Source organism: Chiloscyllium plagiosum, unplaced genomic scaffold (genome assembly GCF_037043375.1).
Source record: "Chiloscyllium plagiosum isolate Xiang-an unplaced genomic scaffold, Cpla_swu_hap1 HiC_scaffold_2, whole genome shotgun sequence".
In the NCBI taxonomy this organism is placed as follows: Eukaryota; Metazoa; Chordata; class Chondrichthyes; order Orectolobiformes; family Hemiscylliidae; genus Chiloscyllium; species Chiloscyllium plagiosum.
Genome location: NW_028270140.1, coordinates 109,729,562 through 109,750,516, shown reverse-complemented (window position 1 = coordinate 109,750,516; position 20,955 = coordinate 109,729,562). Strand labels below are relative to the sequence as shown.

At 43.5% G+C, this 20,955-nt stretch overlaps 1 long non-coding RNA gene across 3 annotated transcripts in view; it reads right to left on the bottom strand.

The window, feature by feature from the left end:
- Positions 1–2,637: 2,637 nt before the first annotated feature.
- Positions 2,638–20,955, bottom strand: part of LOC122559279 (uncharacterized) — a 77,335-nt gene continuing 59,017 nt past the window's right edge. For all 3 annotated transcript variants that reach the window (XR_015761167.1, XR_015761168.1, XR_006314383.2), the window contains one exon: positions 2,638–4,876. This is a non-coding gene — a long non-coding RNA (uncharacterized LOC122559279). The remainder of the gene's footprint in view (positions 4,877–20,955) is intronic.

Genomic DNA, 20,955 nt, shown 5'->3' with positions numbered 1-20,955 from the left:
ACCCACCACTGAGGTCAGTAGTTCACTGGCTTTTCCTTACCATGTTTCTTAAATAATAGCACTATATTAGCCAACCTCCAGTCTTCCAGCACCTCACCTGTGGCTATCAATGATACAAATATCCAGCAATCACTTGCCTAGTTTCTCACAAAGTTCTGGTATATACCTGATCAGATCCTGGGGATTTATCCACCTTTATGCATTTTAAGACATCCAGCACCACCTCCTCACCAATTTTGGCACTTTTCAAGATATTGCTATTTATTTCTCCAAGTTCTTGAGCTTTTGTCTCCATCTCTACAGTAAATTCTAATGGGAAATACACATTTAGTATGTCACCAATCTGCAGCAGTTCCTCACATAGACAGCCTTGCTGATCCTTAAGGGACTCTATTCTCTCCTTGGTTATTCTTCTCCTTAATGTATTTGTAGAATTTCCTTAATACTATTTGCCAAAACTTTCTCATGTCCCCTTTTTGCCTTCCGGATTCCCTCATGAGTATACTCCTACTGTCCTTATATTCCTGTAGAAATTCGCTCAATCCCAGATCTCTATACCAGATGTATGCCTTTTGTTTTCTTGATCAAAGTCTTAATTTCTCTACCATTCTCTACATCCACTCGCCTTGTCCTTTAACCAACAGGAACATACTGCCTTTAGACTTTTGTTACCTCATTTTTGAAGACCTCACACTTTCCAAACATTCCTTTACTTGTGAACAATGAGAAGGTTAGTGGAAATGAGTCCTACTTTTTGAAAAAAAATGTCTTGTGAGGACAGAAAGATGGGAAGAATAGGAGTACAACATTTGGCAAACCTACTCATCCAGTCTCTTGTCCTCTTCCATTCCTCCTCTCCCAAAAAGAATCAACTTCAGCATCCATATATATCCAGAAGTGATCTTACACAGAGGTGAACACTTTTTTTTCTCAATTCGCCAAATCACCCATGTGTTCCTCCATTCATTGACCACCATTAGTAAATAACCTGTTTTCCAATTGATCAGTTTATGTGCAATGCTTCCATTTTCATATTATCTTGGAGATAATTGCAGTCCCAGTAGCACCTAGTATTCAGCTCTGTGACTGCTAGAACAGTCAATCTGATTGGCCAACAGCTGACAAAGGTGGGACTTCCACCCACTGATAGGTAGCAGTCCCACTCTCAGCCTGTTTAGCCCTCTTGCAGTGTATTATCACTGGGGAGAAGACTGTTTTTGAACGTTCATTCACTGCCTGCCAATTCTTGCATCAGGGAGAATAGGGCAAGTAATATATCCCATGCCCCAAAACCCCAGTCCACGATTCAAATCATGTACCACACAATCGTTAAGTTGACTTGACAAAACAAGATGAATAAGACAGTGTATAAGTTTAAAGTAACATCTCTCTGAATGTACTGCCACACCAGCTCATTTCTTACTGTAGCTTTAAGCCAACATGCTGCAATGAAATTAAAGAGGAAGCTATTCAACAATTCCTGGCTAAAATCTCTTCTGTACATTTAGAGAACCTTGAATCTGGACCAATATTAGAAATTAGTAAAGGGACATGCATGCTAGTCTCCCAACTGCACTGTGAAAATGCTGATGAAGTCCTTTGAGTTTTAATAAGTTGTATATGGCATAATACCCTCTCCCCAGCAAAGTACTTACTTCTATCCTCGTGAAAATCTCTATGTCAATCATAAGTGGATGAAAACCAGATGTTTGTTCCAGATCTAACACAAAGGAGAAGCTATTCAGACTTGATTACAAAACAGCTGAATCTAAAGGGGCTTTTGTACATAGCAGGGAGGCTTATCCCAACATCTTCAAATCCCTAGAGTTCTCCAAAGTAGCATGGGCTGAACACAAGATTTGAAAGGTTGAGAAGACAATTGCTGATGGCACAAGGTCTTGTAGATATTTTTAGTTAACCTGTCCAGATATGTTGTGAGATATGTTTAGCGCAGGTGGGACTCAAACCCAGTTCAGTGACTTAGTTCAGTTTACTTTCTTTATTTAACCCATTTTTCTAATCATCCTGTTCACGGATAATTTTACACACCTCCACAAAAGGTGGGACTTGAACCCAGGCTACCCAGTCGAGGGATAGGGACATTACCACTGCACCATTAAAGATCTTTTAGTGTCTTAATTATTTCATGTGAATGTTTGTCAGCTATGTCTGTGCAGGTAGTATTCTGGCCTCATAAATCAGAAAATTGTAGATTCAAGTCCTACTCCACAGGTTTGAGAACAAAAACCATGACTGATCCGTCTCTCCAACAGTGAGAGAGAGCACTACTGTCAAAGGTGACAAGTTTCAGAAGAGATGTTAAACTGAGGACCTGTCTGTTCAATCAATTGGATCTAACATCCCATAAAGCTATTTCAAAGAGGAACAAATACATTATTCCCAGGGCCTGGTCAACATTTATTCCATAATGAAGACCATGAAAACAAATTATCTGGTCATTATCACATTGTTGTGTGCAAATTGTCTGTCTCAATTCTGACATTACAATAATTGCTGCACTTCAATAGCTGTAAAACACTTTGAAATATTGTGATATCATCAATCACATTACATAAATGTATGCCTTTCTTTTGAGTATTATAAGATTTGCAAATGAAAATAATTAGGAATCATCTCTCAATTTCTCTCCAGAGCTCTGAAGTAATTTAGCACTTTATTTTAAAAAGTGATAGAACAAGATATAGGAACAAAAATAGGCCATTGAATCTATCAAGACTGCTCCGCCATTTAATAAGATCACAACCTATCTGATCATCGTCAATACACATTCCTGACTTTTCCCCGAAGCTTCGATTTCCTTTTTGATTAAAAATGTGTCCATCTCAGCCTTGATAACCCTCTGTGTAAAGAATCCCACAGATTCGGGACATTCTGAGAAAAGAAATTCCTCTTCATATATGTCTTAAATGTATGACATCTTATTCTAAAATTATGCCCTCTGGTCCACTAATTATCCACTGCCAATGGAGTAGGAAATTCAACCACGGAGTTTTGATTTGATTTATTTATTGTCACATGTACTTAAGTACAGTGAAAAGCTTCAATTATAGACTGGTGAGCCTGACATTACTGGTAGAGAAGCTGCTGGAGAAGGTACTGAGGGATAGCATCTATTCCCATTTGGAAGAAATTTGGCTTATCAGTGATAGGCAATATGGAGGGCCATGTCTTACCAACTTAATAGAATTCTTTGAGGAAGTGACAAAGTTGATTGACGAGCGAAGGGCTGTAGATGTCATAGACATGGACTTCAGTAAGGCTTTTGATAAGGTTTATGTTAGGCTGATGGAGAAAGTGAAGTTGCATAGGGTGTACTAGCCAGATGGATAAAGAACTGGTAGTGAAAGGGAGTTTCTGAAAATGGAGAACTGTGACCAGTGGTGTTCCACAGGGATCTGTACTCGGACTACTGATGTTTGTGATTATACATGAATGATTTGGAGGAAGGTATATATTTGCAGATGACAGTAAGATTGGTGGAGTAGCAGATAGTGAAGAGGACTGTCAGAGAGTGCAGCAGAATATAGAGAGTTGCACAGAGAAATGGCAAATGGAGTTCAATCCGGGCAAATGTGAGGTGATGCATTTTGGAAGATCTAATCCAAGAGTAAACAATACAGTAAATAGAAAAGTCCTGGGGAAAATTGATGTGGAGAGATATCTGGGTGTTCAGGTGCATTGTTCCCTGGAGGTGGCAATGCAGGTCAATAGAGTGATCAAGAAGGCATACGACATGTTTTCCTTCATCGAATGGGGTATTGAGTGCAAGAGTTGGTAAGTCATGTTACAGTTGTATAAAACTTTGGTTTGGCCACATTTGGAATACTGTACATGGTTCTGATCGCCACATTATCAAAAGGATGTAGATGCTTTGGAGAGGTTCACCAGGATGTTGCCTGGTATGGAGGATACTAGCTATGAAGAGAGGTTGGGTAGATTAGGCTCATTTTCATTAGAAAGATGGGAGGTTGAGGGGCACTTGATTGAGGTCTACAAAATGATGAGAGTTATAGACAGGATGGATAGCAAGAAGATTTTTCCCAGACTGGGGGACTTAATTACTAGGGATTACAAGTTCAAAATGAATGGGGAAAAATTTAGGGGAGTGCATGGAAAGTTCTTTATGCAGAGAGTGGTTGGTGCCTGGAAAGTGTTGCCAGTGGAAGTGGTAGAGGCAGGCACAATAGCATCATTTAAGATGTATCTAGACAGATACCTGAATGGGCAGGGAGCAGAGGGATATAGACCCTTAGAAAATAGACAATAGGTTTAGATAGAGGATCTAGATCAACGCAGGATTGGATGGCCAAAGGGCCTGTTCTTGTGCTGTAATTTTCTTTGTTCTTTGTTCATAACAATAATACAGGCAGATCATACAAAAAAGGACATACAGATCATAGGATGATAAAAAAGTTAACAGAGGTAAACATGTTACATCACACAGGGCATACACTAGGCAAGATCAGCATAATTTGGAGTTGGAGAGTCCATTCATCAGTCTAATGATGGATGGGAAGAAGTTGTTCCTACACCTGCTGGTGCATGTGTTCAAGCTTCTGTGTCTTCTGCCTGAAAGAATAGGTTGTAGGAGAGAATTACCAGGATCCGATGGGTCTTTGATGATGTTGACAACTTTTCCGCGGCAACGAGCTGTGGATCAAAGGTTGGTCTTTGTGATGGTCTGGGCTGTGCACACAACCTTCTGTAGTTTCGTACAGTCTTGGGCAAAGCAGTTGCCATACCAGTCCGTAAAAGTTGATGAGGGTGCTCATGTACATGTCAAATTTCCTGAGCCTCCTAAGGAAGAAGAAACATTGTTGTGCCTTCTTGATCGTCGCAGCTTCTCAATCTGGTCCTGATTTTGGCAAAGATGGAAAGGTCATGGGGTAGAAGTCAAGTTTCTTTTAAATTATCTTTAAATACCAAGGCTAATAAAAGAGGACAGTCATTTGGTATTAGTTGCAAAATCGACAGGTTTACAAACATTAAAACCTTGTAATTCTGATCCCAAAAACCACATTAAAACAAAATGATCTTTTTTCTCCCAGCAAATAATAAACAAGTACTGCAAGCTGGAATGGTTACAGTTAATTTAAAATCCACAGACCTTATGGGTATTGACACAATAATGTTTTCTAATGTTTTGTATGCATAGTACATTGTCTGCTGCAAACTTTTCTGATGATATTATTAATCCACTGTGTAAGTGGGATCGTGTCAATTATGTCAACAGCTGACGGCTGAAATCATACCTGATCCACAGGAAGATAATCATCTTTGTTAAAAAGTAATTAATCAATGGAATTTCTGATTAACTCACGGCATCATTATATTGCACATTACTGCTTTTTCTTATCGGTTCAGTTATGAATATCAGACAGGGCAAGAGTGTAGCCATGTGGTGACAAAGCATATTGGAACATCAAAGTAGAGATTTTGTTTCAATTCCCCAGTGCATTTAAGTTCCTGGCTTTTGCCTTGTAGGTGTAGAAAGAGGACAATTCGAACTGAGAGTAGTCACCAGCCTGTGACTGACCTGTTTTCTTTTAACTGACCTGCGTGAAACAGGTCAAAATAAATCGACATATGAATGAGCATGTGTCTCTCTAGTTGCTTAGTAAGAAAGGAAGATGTTTGTTACCTTGACAACTGGGTTCTATTGAAATAAAACAATCATTAGCTGTCTCTATCAATTTCTGAAAGCAGTTGTGAAAGAATTTCATGTTGCTTTCATATATAAGTGCTATATCCTTGTGTAAGAGTGCCCCCTTGTGGGAGAAGTCACTATGTTGGGAGGACATTTTATAGTTTTTGTAATGCCTTGCATCAAAGCTTGGTCTGAAAAGTTCAGTTTCAGAATGTAAAATCATCAGACTCAAAATGTCCAGTTTGCCGGCACCAGCCACTTTCTTTTTACCACAGTTGTGCAATCCTTCTACACATCCATTCCACATCAGATGGTCTTAGAGCTTTGCTCTTCTTGCGAGAAAGAAGACTTGAACCATGCACACACACCACCACCCTCCTCTGCCTGGCCGAGCTTGTCTCACTTTAAACAACTTCTCCTTTAACTCCTCCCACTCCTTCAGGTCAAAGATGTCACCATGATATCTGCATGGGCCCCGGTTTTGTCTGTCTTTTTATGGTTATGCGAAACATTTCCTCTTCTGGTCCTACTTGGGTTTCTCCCCACAACTCTTTCTCCAGTACATCAATGACATCATCTTTATTGCTTACCTTTCCCACCTGAACTGGACAAAAAATCAATTTGCTTTAAATCTCCATCCCGCTTTTACCTTCACGTTGTCACGTCTCACTCCTTCCTTTGCTTTCCTCAACATCTCTGTTTCCAATTCTGAGGATAGGCTGGCCACTAATATCCACTACAAACCCACTGACTCCCACAATTACATTGACTATACATCATCACCTGCTCCTTGTAAATATTCTGTTCTATTCCCCCAGTTTCTCCATCTCCATCGCATGTGTTCTGATGATGCCAGCTTCTGGGAGCTTCCGGGATGGGGGTGGAGCTCAGAAAATGGCCACCATTTTTCCTCAACTGAGAATTTCCATCAAACCATGAATGAAATGTCCAACCCATTTCCCATACTTCTGCTCTCACACTTCCCCTTTCCTCCTACAATAATGATAGGGTCGCCCTCATCCTCACCCACCATAACATCAGCCTCTGCATCCAAAGGATCATAAGCCACCATTCCCACCACCTCCAGTGGGATGCCACCATCAGACACATATTCCCCTCCCCTCCCTTCTCAGTGTTTTGCAGGAACCATTCATTCCGGGACATCATGGTCCACTGTCCATCACTCTCAATACCTCCACGATGCCCTCCCATGCAATCGCAGAAGGTGCAATACATGCTTGTTTACCTCCTCCTTCCTCACTATCTAAGGTCCCAGGCACACCTTCCAGGTGAAGCAATGATTTACTTGCACTTCACTCAATCTAGTCTACTCTATTCACTATTCACATTGTGATCTCCTCTACAATAGTCAGATGAAATGCAGACTTAGTGTTCACTTTAAGAAATATCTAGGTTCTGTCCAGAATAATGACCCTGAGTTTCTGGTTTCTGCCACTTCAACACACCACCATCTTCCTATGCCATGATTTTTGTCTCAGGCTGCTGTAGTGTTACAGCAAATTACAGCACAAGCTGGAGAAATAATACCTTATCTTCCAATGAAGTTCCTTACAGCCTTAGGAATCAACATTGCATTTAACAATTTCAGAGCATGAACACACTGATCCAAGTTCATTATCCACCTAAGTCATGAAATGAGTTGCTTTCAGTACAGACAACCCATTTTCAACTACTCACAGTCCCCATTATCACTTCTCTTCGTCCATGGCTTACTATCAACAATTGGTTTGTCTGCCCATTCTTTTTCACTCTCTGTCTGGGCTCTGTCTCAATCTATCTGCTCGTTTATTCCCCCCACCACCCCATCCCCCAGTTCATCAGGACGCATAAAAGCTTTTCCTGGCTGTTTCTCGTTTTGAAGAAGGATCCCTGGACTTGAAACTTTATCTCTGTTTTCTCTGTGCAGCAGGCCTGAGAAAGTGTCAAAGAAAGATAGTTGGATCAGAGATACAGGTCAACCTGCCAGCTGTATAATAGAGGAAAAAAGGCTGTTGCTTTCTTCCATTGAAAAGATAGTTGAAGCAGCAGCACTGTTACTGATAAGGCTAAGGGTCACCCATGGAGCTAAAAACACAGGAAATCATCTCTCTGATTAAGACCATTTAAGGATGGAATTGACTGACTTTAACTGATTTGAATAGACACATAATAAATGAATCAATTCATTCTAATAGACTTTCATAAGTCTCATATAATGATATTGATGATTCAGTGAAATCCTTCAGTGTTCTATTTTTTATAAAAGGCCTAACATTGCTTTAAATAAACTTGATTAATATGTTTAACAATTAAATTGCATATCAATATACTGCAGCTTTGTAATTAATATCATATAGTGTAGTTTCCACCACCAGAAATATAATTGACTCTGACAGTAAATAGTTTAATTTCTTTATGTAAAACTCCTTTTTGTACCATTTAAGAAACAAATTAAAATGCAAAGAATAGATATTGTCTCACTGATTCACAGACTGTTTCCTACAAACATTGTTGGAAAGGGCCACAGAAGGACAGAGTATCTGCTTTCTGGTGTATCGAATGAAGAGACCATGGCATCATCCCCATCCAGTCTGGGTGCACTAGGCAGCCAGGTTGGTGCTGTTGAAGTCCACAAAAAGGATGTCTTTCTTCCTCAGGCACTAGCAATAGCCAGGAATCCTGAATAAGGAAGAAGTCACAGCCTGAGCTCCTTGCACCAGCATCACCTTTGAGGGGAAAGTCTGTGAAACCTTAAAAGATGCAACAAAAATGCATTCACCTGCTGCCTCCATTAGTGCAATGAATGTTAGCTCGGTGAGAAACTTACCTAGAATAGACTTGGGAATACAATGAGCACATTACTGATAGTCTGTGGAGCTGGTTGAGGAAGCAACTAAGGACTCAAAGCACTCAAAGGACTGCCAGAAACCTAGGTGCCTGCTCAGCCAATGTGGAAGTCTTGCTCCTGTACTTGGCCATAAGTGACAAGACAAACCTGCAAAGCGATGTTTGGGGAGGCGGAGCAGTGGGGGGAAAGGTTCAGGGAGGGTATTAAAATTTTCAGAACAAGTAATAGGACAGTGATTATGGAAAGGGTCAGGAATCTATGTTCAGGCATTGTAGAGAAGCAGACAACTATAATAACATGACTGAGAGTGTTGTACTGAAATGCACGCTGTACATGAAACAAGGTAAATGAGCTTGAAGCACAGATTGAAATTGGCAGGCACAATGTTATGGGCATCACAAAGATGTGGCTTTCAGGGGGTCAGGGCTGGAAATTAAATATCCAAGGATATGGGTCCTATCAATAGGACAGGCAGATGGAAAGTGGGGGTGGTGTTGCCTAATAAATGAAACTAAATTGATAGCAAGAGGTGATATAGGATCAGAAAGCATAGCAAATGTGCAGGTAGAGTTGAGGAACTACGAAGGAAGAAAGAAAAGATTTACAAGGATGTTGCTAGGGTTGGAGGATTTGAGCGAAAGGGAGTGTTTAATTATCTTCCCTGGAGCATTGGAGGCTAAAGGAAGACCTTATAGAGGTTTATAAAATCATGAGGGGCATAGATAGGATAAATAGACAAAGTCTTTTCCCTGGGGTGGGGGAGTCCAGAACTAGAGGGCATAGATTTAGGATGAGAGGGGAAAGATATAAAAGAAACCTAAGGGGCAACTTTTTAATGGTGGTACGTGTATGGAATGAGCTGCCAGGGGAAGTGGTGGAGGCTAGTACAATTGCAACATTTAAAAGGTATCTGGATGGGTATCTGAATAGGAAGGGTTTGGAGGGATATGGGCCAGGTACTGGCAGGTGGGACTACATTGGGTTGGGATATCTGGTCGGCATGGACGAGTTAGATCAAAGGGTTTGCTTCCGTGCTGTACATCTCTATGACTCTATGACTCTAATACCCTGATGGGAGATATGTGTGGCCCCCTAGTAATTAGGATGTCAGAAAATAAATTAGGAGATAGATAAGGCATAAGAAAGGCACTATTACAATAATCATGTGGGACTTCAGTATGCAAGTGGACTGGAGAAAACAGGTTGGTAGCGGATCTTAAGGAAAGGAATTTGTGAATGTCTGTGAGATAGCTTTTTTTTGCAGCTTCTACCCACCAGTTTACAAGCAATTCTGGATTTGGTGATAGATAATGAAGCAGATTTGATTAGGGAGCTGAAGATGCAAGGATCTCTGGGGGATAGTAAGCATAATATGATAGAATCCACCCTGAAGTTTGAGATGGAAAAGATAAAATCAGATGGAAGGTATTACAATGGAGTGACAGTAATTACAAAGACATGAGGGAGGAGCTGGCCAGAGTTGACTGGAAGGGGAGCCTCACAAGGAAGACACTGGAGCAGCAATGGGAGGTTTTCTAGGGAGGCACAGGAGAAATTCATCCCAAGGAAGAAGAAACATATGAAGGGAAGGGCAAGGTAACCATGACTGACAAGGGTAGTCAGCAACAACATAAAGTAAAAGAAAACACACACAATGTAGTGAAGGTTAATTGGAAGCTAGAGGATTGGAAAGCCTTTAAGAACCAGCAGAACGTAGCCAAAAAAGGAATAAAGGGGACAGGATGAAATACAAGGGTAAGCGAGCTAGTAATATAAAACAAGATTGCAAAATTTTCCTACATAATTAAAAGATAAGCTAGAAGCATGAATGCACATTGGACTGCTGGAAAATGAGGCTGGAAGAGTAGTAATGGGGAACAAACAAATGGTGGAGAAACTGAATAGCTACTTTGCATCAGTCTTCATGGTGGAAGACACTAGAAACATAGCAGAACTTCAAGAGAGTCAGAGGATAGAGGAGGTGAGTGTAGTGCTCAACACTAAGGAGAAGGTGCTGGGGAAGCTGAAACGTGTGAAGGTGGATAAATCACCCAGGCCAGATAGTCCACATCTCAGTGTTCTGAATGAGATAGCTGAGGAGATTGTGGAGGTATTCATGGTTATCTTTCAGGAATCACTGGAGTCAGGGAGGGTCTCAGAGGACTGGTAAATGGTTAATGTAACACCCTTGTTTAATAAGGGAGGGAGGGAGGCAGAAGACAGGAAATCATGGGTGAGTTAGCCTGATATAGTCATTAGTAATATTTTAGAATCCATTAGTAAGGATGAGATCACAGAATACTTGGAAGTGCATGATGAAATAGAATTGAGTCAGCATGGCTTTGTCAAGGGGATGTGATGCCTGACAAATCTGTTAATTCTTGGAGGAGGTAATTGAAATAATTCCACAGAGGTCAATTTCCTGTCAGCAGTCACCCTTTATTTACAATTGGAGAGTCCTTGACTCACTCCGCCAAAGCCAGCTCTCAGAGTGATCAGGATGTCTGACACTCCTGTTCTTATCTGTCAGCCAGGGCTTCAAGATTGTACCAAGTTAACCACCCCAATCAGGGAACTCATATCCTATGAGGTCGACCTGGCTGACCTTGTTACAATTACTACAGCGACAAATAAGTTAGAGGAAGGGAAGCCAGTGACATGATCAATTTGAATTTCCAGAAGGTCATTGACAAGGCTGCTAAAGAAGATAAGACCCCATGATAATAGAGGGAAGGTACTGGCATGGATAGAACATTGGTTGGCAAGCAGAAGGCAGAGAGTGGGGATAAAGGGGTCATGTTCATGATGTAGCCCATGACTAGTGGAGTTCTGTAGGAATAAGTGCTAGGACCATAACTATTCACATTATACATTAACAATATGGATGAAGGAACTGTTGTAATTGTTGTTAAGTGTCCAGATGACATAAAGATGGTAAGACGTGTTGTGGAAGCGGGAGGCTGCAGAAGGATTTGGACAGGTTAGGAGAGTGGGTGACAAAATGGCAGTTGGATTACAATGTGGAAAAATGTGAGGTTATGAGGAAGAATAGAGGCATGGACTATTTTCTAAATGGGGAAAGGCTTTGGAAATCTAAAACACAAAGGGACTACTCTGAAATCCTAGTTCAGAATTATCTTAAGGTTAACATACAGGTTCATTTGGCAGTTAAGAAGGCAAATGCAATGGTAGCTTCATTATGAGAGAACTGGAATACAAGCGCAGAAATGTCCTGCTGAGCTGTACTGGGCTCCGGTCAGTCATATTTAAAATATCATTAGTAGTATTGGATCCTATATCTAAAGAAGGATGTGCCAGTATTGGAGGGCATCAAAAGGAGATTCACAAAAATGATCCTTGGAATGAAGGGCTTGTCATAAGAAGAGTGGTTAAAGATTCTGGGTCTGTACTTGATGGAGTTTAGGAGGATGAAGGGGATCTAATTTAAGTATACAGAATACTGAGAGGCCTGGTTAGTGTAGACATGGAGAAGATGTTCACACTAGATGGAGAGACTAGGACCTGAGGGCCTCAGAGTAATGGGATAACTCTTTAGAACTAAAATAAGGAGGAATTTCTTCAGCTAGAGGGTGGTGAATCTTTGTAACTCATTGCCACAGAAGGCCAAGTGGAGGCCACATTATTGAGTGTATTTAAGTCAGAGATACATAGGTTCGTGATTTGTAAGGGGACCAAAGGTTACAGGGTGAAGGCAGAGAATGATTGAAGGCTCAATGGGTCAAATAGTCTAGTTCTGCTCCTGTATCTTATAGTCTAGCATCAAGCAGGTACATCAGAGGCCCTTGGTAACAAACGTTGGAGGAATCTGTCACATGATGATTAGTGTGGTGGCTCCAGCAATGTGAGCTTCACCATGGAAACATTGGTTTTACTCAGTGGATACCGGACATGTGCTCAGACCTGTTCTCCATTGCTCCTTCCATTGGGGGGGTCAGTGTCAATGCAAGTCTACTGGGAGACAAGGTATCTCAACCTCACTCCAGGTGCTCTATTTTCGGAAGGAACCAGACAGGAGGAGTGACAGGCAGGTACCCTGGCAGCTTCTATTCATGGTACTCAAGAGGTGCTTCCCTTATCAATGGTCCCAATGCCTCCAGCAGCTCAGGTTGATGAGGGTAGATCTGCATCTGTGCAAGGCACACTAAGCAGATCAGGGCACACTAGGCCCATTATCAACAAGAGATGACTGCCCAAGTCTTAAAATTCAGCAGATTGTACCACACTGCTGGCTCCTTCTCCACCAGCTGTGGATGTCAGGCCTGCACTTTGACATAGTGGCACAGAAGGGAAGAAAACATATTTTGAAGACCCATCATTGGCATGACTGCTCAATCTTCATCACTTTCCCAAACATATACTGACTCACATTGTTACTGTGCCTGCTGTGGTTTTCTTGTCCGAATGAGACTCTAAGCCATAAGACCATAAGATGTAGCAGCAGAAGTAGGCCATTTATCCGATCGAGTCTGCTCTGCTGTAGAGTGAGATCATGACTGATCTGATAATCCTTAACTCTGACACCTTTTCACCATAAGCCTGGATTCCTTTACTTTAACTATTTTGTGAATGGGAGTGGGTAAAGTGATCCGATGTGAAAGATGTGGACCATCTTCAACCAACAACAGCCAGTGCTGCAATGCAATAATTACACTCTGGTGCATCACATAATTAAGAAAATGGAGAAATGCAACTAGCTCATCAGTCAGGAAACCAGATGCCTGCACATCGAAGACTGAAGTCAAGGGGAAACTGATGAATCTCATAGAATATGGAACATAGAAAAGTACAGCACAGAACAGGCCCTTTAGCCCACGATGTTGTGCCGAGGATTAATCCTAATATAAAATAAAATAAGCGCTGAAAATGTGTTGCTGGAAAAGCGCAGCAGGTCAGGCAGCATCCAGGGAACAGGAGAATCGACGTTTCGGGCATAAGCCCTTCTTCAGGAACGTCGATTCTCCTGTTCCCTGGATGCTGCCTGACCTGCTGCGCTTTTCCAGCAACACATTTTCAGCTCTGATCTCCAGCATCTGCAGACCCCACTTTCTCCTCATAAAATAAAATAACTTAATCTACGCACCCCTCAACTGACCTCTCCGCCCCCACCCCACTCCGGCCTATCACCCTCACCTTGACCTCCCTCCACCTATCCCATTTCCAAAGCCCCTCCCCCAAGTCCCTCCTCCCTACCTTTTATCTTAGCCTGCTGGACACACTTTCCTCATTCCTGAAGAAGGGCTTATGCCCGAAACGTCGATTCTCCTGTTCCTTGGTTGCTGCCTGACCTGCTGCACTTTTCCAGCAACACATTTTCAGCTCTGATCTCCAGCATCTGCAGTCCTCACTTTCTCTCCAAGATATGAACACAATCACAGTATGAGGGCAGTGATAGTGTGGGGGCAGTCAGAGTATGGGGGAAGTCAGGGTCTGGGGACAGTCAGAGTGTGGGAGAAGTTAGGGTCTGGCGTCGGTCAGGGTCTGGGGACAGTCAGGATCCGGGGACAGAGTGTGGGGAAAGTCAGGGACTGGGGACAGTCAGAGTGTGGGGGACATCAGGGTCTGGTGCCAGTCAGAGTGTGGGGGATGTCAGGGTCTGGGGCCAGTCAGGGTCTGGGGCCAGTCACAGTGTGGGGAAAGTCAAGGTCTGGGAGAGGTCTAGTGTGGGGCCAGTCAGACTGTGGGTGGAGTCACAGTCTGGGAGAGGTGAGAGTGTGGGGGCAGTCAGGGTGTGGGAGTAGTCAGAGTGTGGGGCCCGTCAGAGTCTGGGGGCAGTCAGGGAGTGAGAGTTGGTGTATGGTAACAATGTATCTGGGGCTGCAGTTGGCAGGTGACAGCAGTAATTGGTTGGGTGGTGACATATGCCAGAAACTAAGAGTGGGACAATACTAGGGTAGTTACCCATGAAAGTAATGCACAGTAGGGTGAAGGCTTCAGTGCTCAGCTCAATGTCAAAGATACCTTCATGAGTCCTGACTTCGCAAATCCAATGTTTAAACTTTGGGTACTTACTGTGCATACGCATGAGTTAGGGCTTCCAAAGAGTCCTGACGTTAAACTATGAGACCTTAAGAAATAGGAATATGAGTAAGTCATTCGGCCCAGCGAGCTTGCTTCTCCATTCAATAGGATTATTACTGATCTGACATTCCTCACAGTCACTTTCCTGCCCTTTCCCCATAACCTCTGATTCTCCCACTGATTAAGAATCTATCTATTTCTGTGTTTAATGTACATAACAACTCTGTCCCCACAGCTCTCTCTGGCAAGGAATTTCAAAGACTCACAACCTTCCGAGAGAAGAAAGTTATCTTCATCTCAGCTCAGCAATTGGTGACTCTAGTCTGAGACCATGGGGTCTAGTCCACTCTCCAATGAGAGGAAACATTCTGTCAGCATTCATCCTGTCAAGTCCCTGAAGAATCTAATATGTTTCAATGAGATCACTTCTTATTCTTCTAAACTCCAATGAGTAGAGTCCCAACCTGTTTAATCTTTATTCATAAGATAATCCCTTCATTCACTATTGAAATTCACTACTGTTGGCTTCTGAAGATCCAATCTATTACTGTTTTTATTATGTTGTTCCAAATAACTGTACAAGACTGCTTTCTGTCCTCTTGCAACTTGTCGTATGTAGTCACCTGCCCTCTGGTGGCAGATATTCTACAACTGTTCACTGCTTTGTTGCAAACAGGCAGGATTTCTAATCTGTTGTAGTTTTAAAAATTGTAAATTCACACAAATTCATAAAGATCATAGGTATAATAAAAACATTTCTAAAGGACTCTGATGGCTAGAAATTTGGTTACTTCCATGTCCGGGTGAAGGGACCACAGTTTTACCACAATTACTGCCATTCCAATGAAGGACAGGTCTACGCAACTTTAATGCTCCTGCCTTATTTCCATCATTATAGTGTCTCCTGAAACTCCTCTCAGTAGAAGTGCCAGTGGATTTTGTGTACAGAGAATTGAGTAAAATAAAGTAACAGAAACAAATCTTCCAGACAATCTTTTACTTTAAAAGAGGTAGTCCCTATAATACAAACCTTCACGGAAGTAGAGATAGTTTTAAACAAATAGTGAGAGCAAGGGATCAAGTGTGGAAAAGATATGCATATCAAAGAGTAGAGACAAGACAGAAAAACAGTAATGTATGAAATAAAGGTTAATGAATATTATGTAAGGAAAGAGAGAAAAAATCCTAGGTATACATCACAATTCAGGGTCAGATATCACAAAGATAACAAAAAAAAAACAAAATTAAAGGCTTGAATGCAAGTAGCATTCATAACAAAATAATTTCACTCACAAGTAAATACTTAAAACCTAATAGACCTTACAAAGCTTTGGCTTCAGGGTGACAAGAATTGTGTCCTGAATATTTATGGAATATATAATGTAATAGGAAGCTAGGTAAAGGGGTAGAACTGTTAACAAGGATGGAAATTATGTAATAGTTAGAGATGGCCTTAGTTTAGGAGATCAGATTGGAATGAAGGAAGAGTTGACCCATGCAAATGCATGGTAATTGCCCAGGAAGTCTAAACTTTTGGTTTATGAATATAGGCCTCTTGAAAATTTGCTGATCCCTTGAAGTCTTCAGCCTATTGTGCAACACTTAACTGGATACCAGCCGAGCATTGTCCCACTCTGGTATATGTCACCATCACCCAACCACCTCAGTTTTGGTTGAAATGGAGGAACAGTAGGGGAAAGAAGTCATAAGTTGGAGCGATTTATAGGCACCCTAAGAATAGCCATGATGTGAAACAAAGTATGCAAGACCATATAGTGGATGTTTGTGATAAAGTGTCAGCAATAATCATAGATGATTTAAATTGCTTATAAACTGGAAAATCAACTTGGCAGCAGTAGCCTGCATGAGGAAGTCATAGACTTGTTTTGAGATGGGCTACAAAATGGGCTGCTCAGAGAAAATATCAAAGAAGAAGTTATATTAGACTTGGTATTAAGCATTGTGACAGGATTAATTAATGACCTCAGAGTTAAGGTACCACTCAGTAGCAGCAACCACAATATGATAGAATTTTATATTCAGTTTGAGGGTGATATGTTTGGGGCTAAGATTAATATTTTAAATCAAAGTAACTTTGTAGGCTTGAAAGCTGAATTAACTGATGTGACTTGGTATATTAGACTAAGGAGTGGAGTTACAATGGCACACATTTAAGGGGATATTTTGAAATACTCAGAGTAAGTGCATTCGTACTTCACAAAAAATTCTAATGAGAAAAGCCATGATTTGAGGTTCAAGATTTAAAAAGCTAAGAAACACAGCCAGCATAAGTATTAAGCATGTAACTGTGCAAGGAACAGGTCATATGATTGGTCAGAATATAAAGCAGAAAATGACTAAAATGGTAAACAGGAGGAATAAATAATAGTACGAGAGGAAGCAAGGTGGAACTGTAAAAATGCATAACAAGAGTTTCTACATGTACTGAAAAAGGAAAAGAGTGAATAAACTGAGTCACATAGAGAATAGATAAAAAGAAAATAGCAGCTGAAATGAACAAATATTTACTTAAGTGTAGACGGTACAAAGTAATTTCAGGAATAGTTGTAAATCAGGAATTGGAAGGGAAAAAGGAATATGGTGAAATTACAATCACTATGGAAGCAGAAATGTTCAAACTGATAAAGCTGAAGGATGCTTAGTCTCCAGGTCCAGATGGACTTCATCCTAGAGTCTTAAAAGTATAGAAGTAATTAAGTATGGGTAAAAATGCTGACCTAGCCAGTAATGGCCTCATCACCATGAAAGGATATATTTTTACTATAGGTACGCAACCCTTTATCCAAACATCCAAAAAATGAAAAGCTCTGAAATCTGAAGGTTTTTTTGTGAAGTTTTTTTCTCAATAACAAGGTTGTTTGGCGAGCAAACAGTTAACCCAAATCTACACCTACTCGATGTGTGTCACTCAGATGTGACATGGGGGAGCATGGCCAAGAATCGACAGGCCTGGGGTTTCTCTCTGAATGCTCCCAAGTCACACTCACTTGATGGGGGCATGGCCAAGCACGTTCTTCAGTTAGAAGTCTGCTTCTCCAGTAAGATTTTTAAAAAATTCACAATTAAACTATCACATTCTGAAAACCACGTCCTCAAACAGAAGCTCTTCAGCCACGTCCTCAAACAGACTCGCTACCACAGCCACATCTCCTTCCTCAGCACCTGTCTACAGAACCGACTGACCCCACATGGACTCCGGACTACATTCAGACCAACAAAATTTGGACCCAACCAGGACAACCAGTACCTACAACAAATCCGAAGCCTTCAACAACAGACCTCCCTCCAGATCCCCCACTCCACGCTTACAGCCATGCGCCGCTACCTACATTCCCTGCAGTCAGCCCTACCCCAGCTCAGGACAACACTCTCAAGGACCTATAAAGGACCTCTACTCTTCTTCATCCACAGAAGAATCCATGCACTAAACAAACAGTTCTTCCTAGCCATATTGGAAATTAAAGATAGTAAGTACCAAAAACTTTCATGTACTTACCCCCACACTCCGGTTCCAGAATCTTCCATCGGCCTCGGGAAGCGCTCGGGCGCCATTAACCACGCGGCTGCTGCAGCAACTGCCGCCGTGAACCATGACGTCACTTCCGCCCCCACCGACCATGCAGCCTCCGCGATCGCTGCCCAGACAACCGTCTCCATGATCGCCAGGAAGACCATCGCTGACAGATTCGCGGCCTCCGTGGGGTACACAACCACCGGGAACAACACCATTTCTGGACTCGCCGCAGCCACTTCCACCCCCGGAGTTGCCGTCGCCGCATCTACTTCCGCCCCCAGTGACGTCACTCGCCTGCACAACGACCACGCTGCATGCGTCTCCGCCCCCACGCCGATCCCCGCCCCATGCCTAACCCCGCCCCCATGCCTAACTCCGCCCCCATGCCTAACTCCACCGCCACACCTAACCCCGCCCCCACTCCCAGCTCCAGTGCCACACCAGGTCTGAGCTCCCAGCCCTGCCATATTTTCACCATCCCTCCAGATCTCCCCCTCTCTGAGGATGAAAGATTAGTCCTTAGCAGAGGCCTCACCTTCATCCCCCTACACTCTAAGATTAACGAATTGAACACGGGCGAGACATCAAGCATTTCTTCTGCTGCCTTCACCTCCACACCTACTTCTTCAACCAGGACTCCCGCCCATCCTCTGATGACCCCTTCTCCTGCCTTCAACACACCCCATCTAGCTGGACACCCCATGCTGACCTCTTACCCGCCCTCGATCTCTTCATAGCCAACTGCCCGCCGCGACATTGACCACCTCAACCTGTCCACCCCTCTCACCCACGCCAACCTCTCACCCTCGCAACGTGCTGCCCTCCACTCCCTCTGCTCCAACCCCAACCTCACCATCAAACCGGCAGACAAGGGAGGCACGGTGGTAATTTGGCGCACCGATCTTTATATTGCGGAGGCTAAATGCCAGCTCGCGGACACCTCCTCCAACTGCCCCCTTGACCATGACCACACCTCCCACCACCAAACCATCATCTCCCAGATCATCCATAACCTCATCACCTCAGGGAATCTCCAATCCACGGCCTCCAACCTCATAGTCCCACGACCCTGCACCGCCCGTTTCTACCTCCTGCCCAAAATCCACAAACCTGACTGCTCTGGCCAATCCATTGTCTCAGCCTGCTCCTGCCCCACCGAAATCATTTCTGCATACCTTGACACGGTCCTGTCCCCCTTAGTCCAAGAACTCCCCACCTACGTTCGGGACACTACCCACGCCCTCTACCTCCTCCATGATTTTCGCTACCCCTGCCCCCAATGCCTTATCTTCACCATGGACATCCAGTCCCTATACACCTCCATCCCCCATCATGAAGGCCTCAAAGCCCTCCGCTTCTTCCTTTCCCGCCGAACCAACCATGACCCTTCCACTGACACCCTCTTTCGACTGACTGAACCGGTCCTCATTCTGAACAACTTCTCTTTCCAATCCTCCCACTTCCTCCAAACCAAAGGAGTAGCCATGGGCACCCACATGGGCCCCAGTTATGCCTGCCTCTTCATAGGATATGTGGAACAGTCCATCTTCCGCAGCTACACTGGCACCACCCCCCAGCTTTTCCTCAGCGCTACCTCGTGCTCCCACGAGGAGGTTAAACAGTTCATCCACTTTACTAACACCTTCCACCCCAATCTCAAATTTACCTGGAATGTCTCAGACTTCTCCCTCCCCTTCCTAGACCTCTCCATTTCTATCTTGGACGACCGACTCAACACGGATGTTTACTATAAACCGACCAACTCCCACAGCTACCTAGATTACATCTCCTCCCACCCTGCGCCCTGTAAAAAACGCCATCCCATATTCCCAATTCCTTTGCCTCCGCTGCATCTGCTCCCAGGAGGACCAATTCCAATACCAAACAACCCAGATGGCCTCCTTCTTTAAAGACTGCAATCTCCTCCACTTCCCGTTCCTCCGCCCTTGAACCCCGCCCCTCCAATCGCCACCAGGACAGAACCCCACTGGTCCTCACCTACCACCCCACACCAACCTCCAGATACATCGTATCATCCTTCCTCATTTCCGCCACCTCCAAACAGACCCCACCACCAAGGATATATTTCCCTCCCCATCCCTATCAGCATTCCGGAAAGACCTTCCCTCCGTGACACCCTCGTCAGATCCACACCCCCCACCAGCCCAAACTCCACTCCCTGCACCTTTCCCTGCAACCGCAAGAAATGCAAAACTTGCGCCCACACCTCCCCCCTCACTTCCCTCCAAGACCCCAAGGGATCCTTCCATATCCATCAGAAATTCACCTGCACCTCCACACACATCATTTAGTGCATCCACTGCACCCGATGTGGCCTCCTATACATTGGGGAGACAGGCTGTCTACCTGCGGAACGTTTCAGAGAACACCTCTATGACATCCGCACCAACCAACTCAACCGCCCCATGGCTGAACACTTTAACTCCCCCTCCCATTCCACCAACGACATACAGGTCCTTGGCCTCCTCCATCGCCAGACCATGGCAACACAATGCCTGGAGGAAGAGTGCCTCATCTTCTGCCTAGGAACCCTCCAACTACAAGGGATGAATGCAGATTTCTCCAGCTTTCTCATTTCCCCTCCCCCCCACCTTTTCTCAGTCCCAACCCTCAGACTCAGCACCGCCTTCTTGACCTGCAATCTTCTTCCCAACCTCTCCGCCCCCACCCCCTCTCCGGCCTATCACCCTCACCTTAACCTCCGTCCACCTATCGTATTCCCAACGCTCCTCCCCCAAGTCCCTCCTTCCTACCTTTTGTCTTAGCCTGCTTGGCACACCCTCCTCATTCCTGAAGAAGGGCTTATGTCCGAAACGTCGATTTTCCTGCTCTTTTGATGCTGCC